We start from the raw sequence: 13,848 nt of genomic DNA, 5'->3' as shown, positions 1-13,848 counted from the left end.
ACAAAAACAAACCAGCAAAACACACACACACACACACACACACACACACACACACACACACACCAAAACAAAACCAAAAAACCCAAGAAAACCTAAATGAAATATCTAAATATCTAGAAACCTAGTTTTTAAAACTAGACTGTAGGTGTGTGGAAACACACCTAAGAAACAGCACTTCCAGGAAAAGCCAGGGGCAGAGAGAGCTGTGCTGGTTGACAGGAACTCTGTGAGAGGGGACAAACTCACTGGGGTTCTACAAGCTGCCTGCCTGCCAGAAGAGGGCGCCAGATCCCATTACAGATGGCTGGGAGCCACTATGTGGTTGTTGGGAATTGAACTCAGGACCTCTGGAAGAGCAACCAGTGCTCTTAACCTCTGAGCCATTTCTCCAGCCCCATAAAGAGTTTTTTTGTTTGTTTGTTTGTTTTTGTTTTTGTTTTTTGTTTTTGAGCCAAGGTTTCTCTGTGTAGTTTTGGTGCCTGTCCTGGATTTCATTCTATAGACCAGGTTGGCCTCGAACTCAGAGATCCACCTGGCTCTGCCTCCCTAGTGCTGGGATTAAAGGTGTGCGCCACCACGGCCCAGCTCTAGCCTGGGTTCTGACACTAACTTGTGGCCTGACCCAGGGCTAGCATGCCTGACAAGCGAAGGAAGGAAGGAAGGAAGGGAGGGAGGGAGGGAGGGAGGGAGGGAGGGAGGGAGGAAGGAAGGAAGGAAAGAAGGAAGGAAGGAAGAGAGGGAGGGAGGGAACAGCATTAATGTTATTCCTCTTCCCTTAGCTAACTTTAATTTTTTGTTTTTATTTTTAAGTGTGTGTGCGCATGTGCAAGTGCACACAGGAACCAGTGAAGGCCAGAGACATCAGATCACATCTCCGTAGAGCCAGAATTAAAAACAATAGTGAGGTATCCAACGTGGATTCTGGGAACTGAATTCAGGTCCTCTGGAAAAGCATGAAGTGGTCTTAACCACTGAGCCATCTGTCCAGCCCGACCTTCCACCTTCTTAAAAGAAACTGGAAGCTGAAGCCAGGCATACTGGCCCACAACCTGCAGTCCCAGCACTGGGGAGGTAGAGGCATGAGAGTCAGGAGTACCAGGTCATTCTTGTCTACACAGCATGTCTACATGAGCCACTGTCTTAAATGAGCACCTGTATCCCAGCAGTTAGGAGGCTCAGACAGGAGGATTACCATGAATTAAAGGCCACCCTGGACTGCATACAGACTTCCAAACCAGCCTGGGCTACAGAGTGAGACCCTGCGTGAAATAAACAAACCAAACATGGCCCTTCAATGTACAGCTGAGGAAACAGTACCTTAGACAAGACAGACTCCTGGGGCACAGGCCTGGGACTGTTTCCTGGTTCCTCTTGTGCCCACAGCTAAGCCCAATGCCAGCTCCAGTTCCTTGGGCTCTGCCTGCTCCCAGGGTCTTTCTGCCTTCCCAGCCTTTCTCAGACCCATTCAAAGAACTTTGAGGGGTCCTCCCAGGCCCTCCCTGAAGTGTGGCTGCCTCTGATGCCTGTCTTGGAGAATCCTGGGGCCTTCCTTGGCAGTGTGGTGGCCAGCCTTGGCCAGCCCAACCACAGACACTTGTCAAACAGCGGCTGTCTGGGAAGAGGGAGGCATGTTTACCCAGGGCAGGGCCCAGGCAGGGGCTGTGGCTTCCTTCCCACACCATGAACCCAGCCAGTTGCTCAGTACAGGGACCCTACTGTTCCCATCTGTGTTTGCACCGTCCACAAACGTCTAGGGAGCACCTACTGTGTGCTCTCCACACTGCTTCAAGCTCCACTGACATCTGAAAACAAAAACCAGGCCAGAAGGGTGGAGCGCACCTGTAATTCTAGCTGAGGGTGGAGGATCCGAATTCCAAGGCCACCCTGGGCTGGCTGTACAGCAAGACTTGGAGGTAAATGAGTAAAGCTAGGCCCGGTTGTATATGCCTAGAATCCCGTGCTTGGAGAGCGGAAGGAAGTCGGAGGATCAGAGTTCAAAACCAGCTCCAGCCACCATAGCAAATTGAAGGCTAGTCTGGGCTACTTGAGACCCTGTTTCTAAATAAATTAAAAATAAAGAAATTTTAAAGAGTGAGAGAAAAAGGAAAAAAGGAGTGGGAACAGAGGTCAGAAGGTCATGGGGGTAAAGGGCAGCGTTAGAGAGGCTTAGGGCATCGCTGTTGCATGCAGGTTCTCAACTGTCCCAATCTGTCACCCTTTAATGCAGTTCCTCATGTTGTGATGACCCCCAATCATAAAATTATTTGTGTTGCTATCTTATAAACTGTAATTTTGATACTGCTATGAATCGTAACGTAAATATCTGTGTTTTTGGATAGTTTTAGATGAGTTCCGTGAAAGGGTTGGTCGATCCCACAGGGGTCGAGACCCACAGGCTAAGAACCGCTGTTCTGGGGGTTGGCGTTATATGGAGAATAAATCCCAGCTCTTCTCTATGGCCGGAAAGGCTGCTCAAGGTCTGAGCTTGTCCGATGGTCTGCTTTCTTCGCCCCCGGCGCTAACTGCTTTCTGGCTACACTGACCTTCTTATCAACACCCCACCTCACCCCTACCCAACCCCCGCCCCGAGCACTCAAGTCCCTCAAGCTCTTTGCACATATTGTTTCCTCTGCCAAAGGACCTCTTTCCCAGCTCTTCCCAGAGCCGATTTCTTCTCGTAATTTGGATTAGCTCTCATATGACCTCCGTTCAGAGGTCTTCCTTGACCGCCCAAATCTAAGACCACCTCTTGTCTGTCCAGCACTGTCAATGCCGTCATCCCCTAAGGCTGAAAAGTGACATACACACTCAGGGAGCAGTTTGCTCCTCCTCTCCACCACACTGCAAGAGCCACCAGGGCCAGGGACGCTGGCTCTCCTTCCCTGTCGCACCCCTCATGGGGAACATAGAGGTGTGCCCCCTTTCCTTCGTGGTGATCTTTTTATTTGTTTGGGGGTTTTGGTACTGTTCTGAGTCAGGGTTTCCCTGTCATCCAGGCTAACCACACATTCATGATCTTCCTGCCTCACCCTCCCGGGAGTTGGGAATACAGATGTGAGCTCCCACACGCAGCAACTGCAGCTTCACTGTCTTCAACCGAGGGAACTCACTGCTGGGGCTGCTGTTAGCCACAGCCGTGGTCAACTGCCAGCCAAGGCCTTCCACGTGTTCTCGCCATCAACGCAGATAACATTGATGTTTTCCACACAACACTTCTGCATTCACAGAGACTCTGGAGAATCCCAGAATTCCCTCTGTCAGCAGGGCTACCGGAATGGGGAACAGAACCAGCATTGTTCACCCCTTGGAGTTCCAGTCCCATTACTCAGGGGCTGTGTGATTTGAGGTGAGTTATTTAACCTCTCTGAGCCTTGCTGTCTTGCCTGAGAAATAATAACATTATCATTACAATATCAATGTCATTACAGCACCTCCCTCACTGGGCGGTGAAGAGGAATGAAAGCGTTGGATTTTACAAAGTGCTTGGTACAGTAGGGAGTCCCATAGGAGTCCTGAAGGCCAGAGTCAGCTGCCAGCACCCAGCGCCCAGCTTCCGTCCTCCCCACAGCTCTTCACTCAGGGGCCTATTGGCTGTACTTTCTTTCTGTGCAAACACGTACTTGCTATTCTTCTTTCTTTGAAGGTACATGTTAGTTTTTATTACTATTTTATTAATATTATTAATATTTTATTATTATTAAGAATATAGACTTTTTTGGGTTTTTTTTAGAGCTTTTCTATCAGTGCCTTAATATGCCCATTATAAATCTTTCTAATTCAATGTAAAACAAATTCAGAAAGATTTGGAAGTGTTTGTCCATGTCCTGATACAACCAGCCTGTTCCCTGTGGGACACCATGAAAGTAGTGCTGCTTGGAAGTGTGGTCAGGAACCTTTTGAACATTCTATCCTGTGCTTTCAAACCTATGAATCACCATCCTTGATCGGAGCACATTGTGCTATATATACTGTATATGCTGTGCATACTGTATATACTGCATATGTTGTGCATCCTATATATACTGTATATGCTGTGCATACTGTATATACCATATGTTATGCATACTGTATATACCATATATGCTGTGCATTCTATATATACCATATATGCTGTGCGTTCTATATATACTGTATATGCTGTGCATTCTGTATATGCCCTTGCATACTATATATACCATATATGCTGTGCATGTTATATATGCTGTGCATAGTGTATATACTGTGCATACTGTATATGCTGTGCAATGTGCTATATATACTGTATATACTGTGCATACTGTATATGCTGTGCAATGTGCTATATATACTGTATATACTATGCATACTATATATACTGTGCAATGTGCTATATATACTGTGCATACTGTGCAATGTGCTATATATACTGTATATACTGTGCACACTGTATATATGTACATACTGTACATACTGTATATGTTATGCATAATAAAAGCACAGGCCCCAGGCCCACCTGCTTGGCCTAGCACTGTGTCACCCCTGAGTGCCTTTGGTCACTTTGGCTGAGTGGCCTGATCTGTGCCTTCATTTCCTCATCTGTAAAATGATCACAACATTGCTTACCTCACAGGGTCACTCTGAGAATTAGGAATAATGCATATATAGAGCCCTCATTGGTATACTATACAGGTTTTCTGTTTTAGGACAGAGTTTCAGGTATTCTAGGCTGGCCTTGAACTCACTGTGTCTCAGAGGCTGTCTTTGAACTCAGTTTATAGCTACAGGAATATCACCAATGGTTGAGATGCACATGGCAGTTTCCGTGGGGTACACAGGTAGCCCCTTCCAGGGACGACACAGGCTGGGGATGTGACTCAGGGGTAGAGCACTTGTCTAGTATGCATAAAGCCTTCAATTTAATCTTCAGTACCACAAAATCAATTAATTTTAAAAATCCACTACAGGTGAACTGTATTCCACCCTCATCACAGCCTTATGAAAGAGATGCCAGCCATGCTTCTAGGCATCAAGGGAAGAACACAATACACAGATGACTAAGGAACAGACCCAAGTTTGGTTTCCAGCACCCACCATGGGTGGCTCACAAATATCTGTAACTCTAGCTCCAGGGGATCTGACATCCTCTTCTGGTCTCTTGGGACACCTGCACATACATGGCATACACTCACACGTGCACACATACACACATACAAATGAATCTTAAAAACCCAAGGCTGGGTTTGGTGGCACATGCCTACAGTTCCGGTGCTTAGGAGGCTGAAGCAGGAGGGGACGACAGGAGTTTGAAATCAGCCTGGGCTACAGTGTGAGGCCTGTCTCAAGAACAAAGGAACAGAAGACTCTCCACTTTGACATCTTGTTTTGAAGATCAAAAGGGACAAAATACACTCCGTGTTCAGCAGCATCCTGTGTGTGACTTAGAAGGGGCTCCGAGGGGAACATTTCTCTCCCGCTGGAGGGGGTCCATTCTCATGCCAGGGACATGAGTCAGAAAGATTAGAAGGCCCAACTTCTGCACTTCAGTACCCCAGGTTGCTTTTAGGGACTAGATAAGCCAGCCACAGAACAGCCAGCTCAGGACCAAGACACTATTCAAGTAGAGTCGATTGCTGCCAATAAAGTCAGTACAATGTGCAGGCAGGCTCTGGATCTTTGCATCATCTCAGCTGGAACCCTCTCTCCTTCTCTCCTCTCCTGGACCTGCTAAACCTTTCTGGTCCAGCTAAGATATCAGTCTGCTCTCACAGACACAAGAGGTCCCCGATCCTCTCCCCCCAAAGCAGCTTGTGTTCCCATAGCTTGCTGCCCATGTCAGGCTGCTCTCTCTTTGGTCCATGTGGGCTTGTCTACCATGCCAGCAAATGGAGCCAGTCTCTGAAACCACATTTTGTCTCTGTGTTCCCAGTGCCTAGCAGTGTGTCTGCAAACCCCTGCCCGTTCGTTAGACAGTTATTGAAGACATAAATGAACAAGAGCAGAGTCAAGTAATGGGTGCATCGGGCTTCAGGATGCATCCTGGGGATGCGGTCTTCTCTTTGCTACACCAGAGGAAGTGAGGCAATAGCTTCCAAATCCCAGCTGACTGGGATGCCCAAAGTCACATACAGACCTCAACAAAAATGAAAGATGCTTGGATCTCACTCCAGGAGACCCTCATCTCCCTTGGGCTGCGGCGGCGGCCGGGGGGGGGGGGGGGGAGGCAAGGCTCAGTGGATAAAGCCCTTGATGTAGGATTGTGAGGATTGGAGTTTAGATCCCCGGGGCCCCATGTAAAGCCATATGCAGCAGCATGCATCTGCAATTTCAGCATGCTCACAGGGGCAATGGGAGGCAGAGGCAGGAGCCTCCCAAGAGGCTAGGTGGTGTATGCTGTGGTGAATCATAAAGAGACCCCGTTTCAGACAAGGTGGATGGAAGGAGAGGACTGACACCCAAGAGCCCTACAATGATTTGTGGTATACCAGGACCCCCAACACACACACACACACACACACACACACACACCTAAAAACAGAAAAGCTTCCCATGTGCAGCCAGGCTTGTGAACGTGAATCATAGAGGCTTCCATGTTGAGGTATGGTGGAAGATGTGTGTAGGGGGTTAGAAGAGTGGTGGGAAAGACTGCACTTTGAAAATGAAGGCTTGGAGCATCTGTAGATACTGGACACGACCCCACCATTGGATAGCATCTGGGGTTTTACTCAACTTTGGGCCTATCATCCTATAGGGCCAAACATGCTATAGTTTGTTCTTTTCTTCCTTCATTAGCTCATGGAATCCTTACAAACAACCCAAGGTTTACTTGATGGATAAAGCAATTGAAGCTGGACCTGGTGGCACACACTTGCTATCTTATCTCAGGATCCAAGAGGCAGAAGCAGGAGGACAGCTGAAAGCTTAAAGCCAGCCTGGGGTAGAGAGTGAATTCCAGGATAGCCTAGGCTACAAAGTAAAATCCTAAATTGAGTGTGGTGGTGCACACCTTTGACCCCAGCACTCCATAGGCAGAGGCAAGTGGATCTCTGTGAGCTGGAGACCAGCCTGGTCTACAGAGTGAGTCCAGGACAACTAGGGCTACATAGAACCTGCTGAGATTCCCCACAAGATCATGGAAGTGTCAGACAGAGGGATGGAGGAAAGAGAACACTTTTGCACAGCTCTCAGTGAGAGAACGGTTTGCCCAGAGTGCCTCTGATGACGCTTCTGGCCCAAGGCTGCTATTGGTCAAAAGGATGAGGCCTTTAGCTCATGAAAAATTTGGGGCTCATCTGACACTTAGAAACAGATATATCACCCTAGTGGGGGCCTGTTGTTAGTGGCTAATAAATGACACCTATCTCCTTATCTGTCCTGTCCTAAACACTTGCAGGTGTTGCTATTCTGGCCACATCAGCCTATCCATCCATCCATCCATCCATCCATCCATCCATCCATCCATCCATCCATCCACCCACCCATCCATCCATCCACCCATCCACCCATCCACCCATCCACCCATCCACCCATCCATCCATCCATCCATCCATCCATCCATCCACCCACCCACCCACCCACCCACCCATCCACCCATCCACCCATCCATCCACCCACCCACCCACCCATCCATCCATCCACCCATCCGTCCATCCATCCATCCATCCATCCATCCATCCATCCATCCATCCATCTTTCCATTGATTCATCCTTCCTCATTCATTCAATTAACCTTCCTCAGACTACATAGAGCCCTACTCTATAGAAACCTGTTGTATAAATGATGCAAATACAAGAAAAAATAATCAGACAGTTCAGAGCTGGCCCTCAAAGAAGTCAGAGTAGTAATGGAAATGATATACTATTAATAATCAAGGGAAACAAAGATAGGAAATAAACAAAGCCAGGGGTCAGATTAGCACACAATGTACACACCACAGCATCTTGTCCTCACAGTTTCCCAGGACAGCTCCAAAGTCAGCTAGGCATGAGACCCAGGTACCTAAAGCAAGCACCAATCCATGAGTTCCAGTATACTGCCCTGTAGCAGACACTGCACAGTAGTTATCCCTGATCCCATTTAACACATGGATGTGATCTGTATCCTCAGGGACACGTGTTTAGAATCTAGACACTTTTTCAGTGGCCACAGCTGATGGTGAGAGACATTATTAGCCTCTGGTGAGTACAGCAGAGTTCAGGGATGGTGTTTAGCACCCTACAATATGCAGGATAGCTCTCTACGACAGTTATTCAGCCAGCATGCTGTGGTGCTGAGGTCCAGAAACCTGCTGTAACAGTACATGAAACAGTAGTGTGCTGGACCCAAGACAGGGGCATGGCTGGGCTAAACCAGCCTTGGCTTTCCCATTCCTTCCCACCTTGACCTTGAGCTTTTCTTAATCTAGGAAAGTCTGCTGAGAGATTTCTGGGGAAACTTGATTTTTTAATTGAAAAACATTAGTGAAAATAATGCCAGGGAAAGGGTACCCCAAGTGTATTGAGGTAAACTCTTCTGGTCTCCTCCAGTCTCAGACATACAAAAGTCAACATGACGCCTGATGTTGGGAGAACCACTTTGGGTCAGAAACAAGCTACAAAAGCCAACACAGTGAGGACACAGAAAGGACAAAAAGGGCCCAGATCCGGTTGACACGGGGTGGGGGTCACTGTCCTGAGGCTGTTTGTTAAAATCTTCCTGATGGATTCATATACAGAATAACCAACACTTCTATGTGCCAGTCATCATGTGAGACTTTATAAGACAAAACCAAACAAGCCACCGATGTCCCTAACCTCACCAAGTGTATAGTCTAGTCAGGGGACAGATGTTTCCCAGTCACATCAACTATCTGATCAAAGAGAGACTGTCTCTAGCGTGAGGTGAAATCGAATGTGCTGTGAACGGACTGGACATTCAGAAGTCCAAGTCTATCCGCGGTCACCCCACCAAAGAGATGGTCCTACTGTGACTCAAAACCAAGAACTACGATGATGTACTGGGGGCTTTCCCTGGGTCTAAGCACTCATGTGCTCCTTCTCTGCTCTGCACAGGCCCTGCCCTTCACTGCTTCTGCTGTTCCCAGCCTTCACCTGACAACCACTGCTACTGAGCTAACCTCAGGAATGGCCACTGTTGTCCCCAGGAGATGGTTTTGTTTTTTTTCCAGTAAGTATTTTTTTTCTTTTCATCAGAATGAGAACGCTTCCCAGTCTCCTAGCAGGTTTCCCTAGTTCACTTTACAGATGAACTCTCTAAAGTTCAGGAAAGCAAACCATACAGCTTGAAGAAAGAAGGAAGAACTGCGATGCTAACCTAGACTTATTTTATCAGAAAATGGGATTTTAAACCACCACCAACCACACACATGTTACTGCAAATGCTCCACTATCCTGGGACAATGGTGTTTTTTTTATTGCTTGTTTTGTAGCTATGGGATATGTATACTGTGACTCTGGCCATTGTTGCCCCCCTTTCCCTGATCAATCACATCTGGGGCTTGGCCAAGAGGATTGGCAACAGCTGACTATATCATATCTCAATTCAGAAATATTTTTAAAAACCCTCTTTTTTCCTCAGAGATAACAATATTGTTTATGTCACATAACTGTTGTGACCATTAAATGGGACAATAGATACAGAATATCCATATATATATACATATGCATACACTTACTCAACTATCCATACATACATACATACATATGTACATTCAATCATCCATCTATCCAACCGTCCATTTATCCATACATCCATAAATCTAACTATCTAACATACAGCCAAGCATCTGTCCATATAGCCATTTAACCATCCACTCATCCAGCCATCATCAAACCATACATTCAGCCATTCAACCACCCACCCATCCATCATCCATCCATTCATCCAACCATGTGTCCATCCATCAACCATTCATCCAACCATGTGTCCATCAATCATCCATTTATCCATGCATCCATTTATTTAACTACCTAACCACTGAACTGTTCATATAGCCAATCACTCAATTATGAATCTATCCAACTATCCACTCAGCCACCAATCATCCATCCACTCATTCATCCATCAACTCAACCATCCATCCTTCCTTCCATCCAACTGTCCATTTAGGCACCAAACCATCATTCAATCATCCACACATCCATTCAACCATATTTCCATTCATTCAACCATCTATCCATCAAACATCCATTTATCTATATACCCATTTATTTATTTATCTAACCATCCACATGTAGCCATTCACTCAATTATCCATCTATCCACATAACCATTCATCCATTCATCATTCCTCCATCCATCATTTTTCCATCCATCTTTCTATACATTTAGCTATCCATTCATCCAAACATCCATCTATACATACACCCATTCATTTACCCATCCATCCATCCAACCACCTATCTATCTATGCCAGCAACTCTATGTTGGATACCAGCACTTGGTAAGCACTGCAAAGAATCTGAAGAGAAAGGACATCTGAACATCTTCTGAAGTATAGACAGAGATGCTATTGAGTGGTGCTCTTACTACTCCTTTAGGAGGACTCTGTGAGGCCTTATCTCCACCTTTGGCCAGTGCTAATGGAAAGGTTATAGTGTGCAAAGCCAAGAGTTGCCCCCTTCCAGAGCCAATTCCTCCAGCCAAGGGCTCAACCAAGTCTTACAACCATGAATTAAAGTATATCTAGCTCTTTAACTATGCCCCTGTAACCTCCAATCCAGTAAAATTAGCTCCATTTACAAAAGAGGAAGTAGGTTCAGAGAGGGAAGTGACTCTTCCAAGGTCATACTGATTGTATGAGGAAAGGGTCCCAGGCCCTTTGATTTTTAAGTTCTGCTGTTTCCAAGGTATCACCTTCTCCTGCTTAGTTCTGAGGTAAAGCAAAGAATCTCTAGACAGAGGTGACAGTTCCTGACAAGTCACTGGTCATCTAGCCTCAGCTAAGAATGGTATCAAGAGCCTGATGATACAGTTCAGTGGGTAAAGTACTTGCTGACAAGTCTGGTGACCTGAGTTCGATTCCTGGGACCCACATGATAGAGGGAGAGGACCAAGGGTTGTGTGATGGCTTCCATGAGCACATTATGATGCAAGCATGTACACACACAAATAATAAGCAGATAAATAAATAGATATACGCATGTGCACGTGTAATTCAGCTCCATAAAATACACCAAGTTATTATCATGTTTTTAATCTAGAATGTACCTCAAGATGCAAACATTCTCTTGAATCTCTCTCCTCAGAAACAAAACCATCACCAGTCTCTTCGTGTCCTCCCACGGAATTTTCTATGCAAATACAAACCTGTGTGTACATATATAGGACTACATCCGTTTTGTTATCAGAAATACCCGCAGGTTTTTGCTGCAACTGGGACTTGCTATTTGCACACACATCTGCATTTTTCTTTAATAATGGGGCAACATTCCATTATAAGTTCACATATTGCCCATTTGCTGGTCACCTGAAGCCTCTAAGCCTCTGCTGTTGGTGGGCAGCGCTTTCTCCCAGCTTCACACACGCAGTGCAAGACCACATTCACCTATCTTGGCCTCTGCAGCACTATGAATTCAACCTCATCTCCAGGGAGGATAGAGAAACCAACAGATTATATCACCCGGAGTTCATCCACCAAGGTCCCACCCCAGCTGGCTACATGGCCAGGCTCAGCACCACTTTCAGGGGGTTTCAAACACCACTGAAGTTATTTGTCCAGGGACCCATGCTTTCTATAGAATTATGGAAAATTTGCCTGGATGCAGTCTCTCAGAAAAGCCTTCTTCAAAAAGAACCAAACCCTGGCCACAGGCTCCTGCAATCCCTCCTAGCATTTCCCACACAGCCATGTCCTTGCCAGAGACCTTAGTGAGCACGGCTCAGCCTCTTCTGAAAAAAATAAGCCTTGGAGGGTCTTGGAGTCCACCAGAAACATAGGGTTGTCTGGAATCTCCATAGCCTGACCATGTCTTACCTTGTCCATCCATCCCCCAGCCCCAGATGTTGGCCTTACTTACCATAAGGACTCGCCACTGGAGCCCCGAGGGGCGCGTTCACACTGACCATGACCAAGTGTACCCAGCTGGACACTGGGGGGCATGGAGGAGCTCGGGCCCACACACAGCGGCAGAGTGGCCTCCGGGAGCCGGTCCACCAGGAAGGCAGTGAGCACAGCCAGCTGCCACCGCCCGGTTATCTTATTGATTCTTCTAATCACCCAAGGTGGGTGGATATGTTAAAGAGTAACCAGTCACTTAGGGAACCTGTGGCTGGGGATTGTCGCTTTTGCCATGGCAACGGCAACCTGGCTAGACCTGAGGTCCACTCAGGCCCCAGTCCTGGACTCTGGGGTTAGGAGAACCTGAAGCCAGATGTTGGAAATATCAGCCCTACAACTTAGGAGAAGGGGTTGAGCAGGGCCTGGGGAGTTGAGAGTCCTCGATGGGTGGAGTTTTATGGCTCTGGACTATGGGTGCGGTGAGTGCATGAAAAAGTGGGGAAGTAGAGGGAGGGGTAGAGGAGGAGAGGAGGGTGGAGAATTAAGTTTATTGCGTACCAGACTGGATGCTGGGAGTTGAACAGAGGCATTGCTAGGATTAATTAAACTTTGAGATAAAGGAGTTTGAGGGGGCTGGAGAGATAACTCAGTTCAAATCCTGAGGTCCTTGGGTTTGATTCCCAGCACCCATATGGCAGTTCACGGCCATCTGTAACTCCAGTTCCAGGAAACCCAATGTCTGGCCTCTTATAGACACCAGCACGTATGTGGTATACGGGCATACATGCAGGCAAAACACCCACATACATAAACTAAATCTAAAAGCAAATAAACAAAGGACAGTGAGGCGTAGGGAGAAGTTGCTTGCCTGGAGTCTCACAATGGGTGCAGAGAAGATTTGGGGTCACAGCCCTGGGGCACCCGCCACTCATCTCACAGGTCAACAAGTACCTACTATGTGTGATGTTCCCTGTTAAACTCCAGTGACATAGAAATGAGCCATGCAGATGTCACCTTCTCTACACGGAACTTAAGGAGTAACGGAAGAGTTGAACCTTAATCACATCATAGTCAAAGGTGGGTGCTATTGGGATGGACCAACTGTTGGTTAAGTGGCTGCACTGCTCCTAGTGGCTGGCCGTCACCCGCGGCCATGACGAGGGAGGAGAGTGCTGGAGGAGAATCAGGAGCCATAGTTACCTTTTTAGAGCCTTATTGGGAGAGTGGGGGGGGGAGAGGAAGAAAGGGAGAGAGTGGAAAGAGAAGAAGGAGGTCCAGATGGAAGGAAGGAGCGGAAAGGAAAGAGAGGGACCACGGAGGGCCCACCCGTGGACGTCGTCGCGGGCTGATGACGTAATTAAGGACAGACTCCTTACACCGATTGGGGGTACAGCCTCTACTGGCCTCCCTCTCTATTCCACAGGCAACCTGATGTTGAAGCCTGAAGTCTGGTCTGAGACCCTTCCCTCCCATATGACCATCTACCACCTGGTTGGAGCTCCTAGCCTGTTTTGGGATCCTCTGGTCTAGACCACCTCATGTTAAAATACTGCTCAAATGACGAATTTGAAACTCAGAGGAGTGAGCGACTTCTTGGTGATTCTCTTGCTGAGTTCTTCTGTTTCCTTATAGGAATTTCTCCATGGTAGGTGGCCCCACCTCCAAAACCAGCTAGTTGATAAACTCTTTCTCATCCTCTCCTTCCAGGGCACTTTTCCAGCCACTTCCGGGAGGTGCCCAGTTGTCACTGATGGGCACCGGATGTCCCAGTTCTCAGCCTCCTGAGTTCTTCCCCCTGGACTGGCACCTTCCTGCCTTCGTTTTATTTCTCATCCGGGTTAAGTCTCCAAGGCTGTTACTTCAGCTTCTCTGATTCTCTCGCAGTCCCTTCCCT

Source organism: Peromyscus leucopus, chromosome 4 (genome assembly GCF_004664715.2).
Source record: "Peromyscus leucopus breed LL Stock chromosome 4, UCI_PerLeu_2.1, whole genome shotgun sequence".
In the NCBI taxonomy this organism is placed as follows: domain Eukaryota; kingdom Metazoa; phylum Chordata; class Mammalia; order Rodentia; family Cricetidae; genus Peromyscus; species Peromyscus leucopus.
This window is presented reverse-complemented; position numbering follows the sequence as displayed.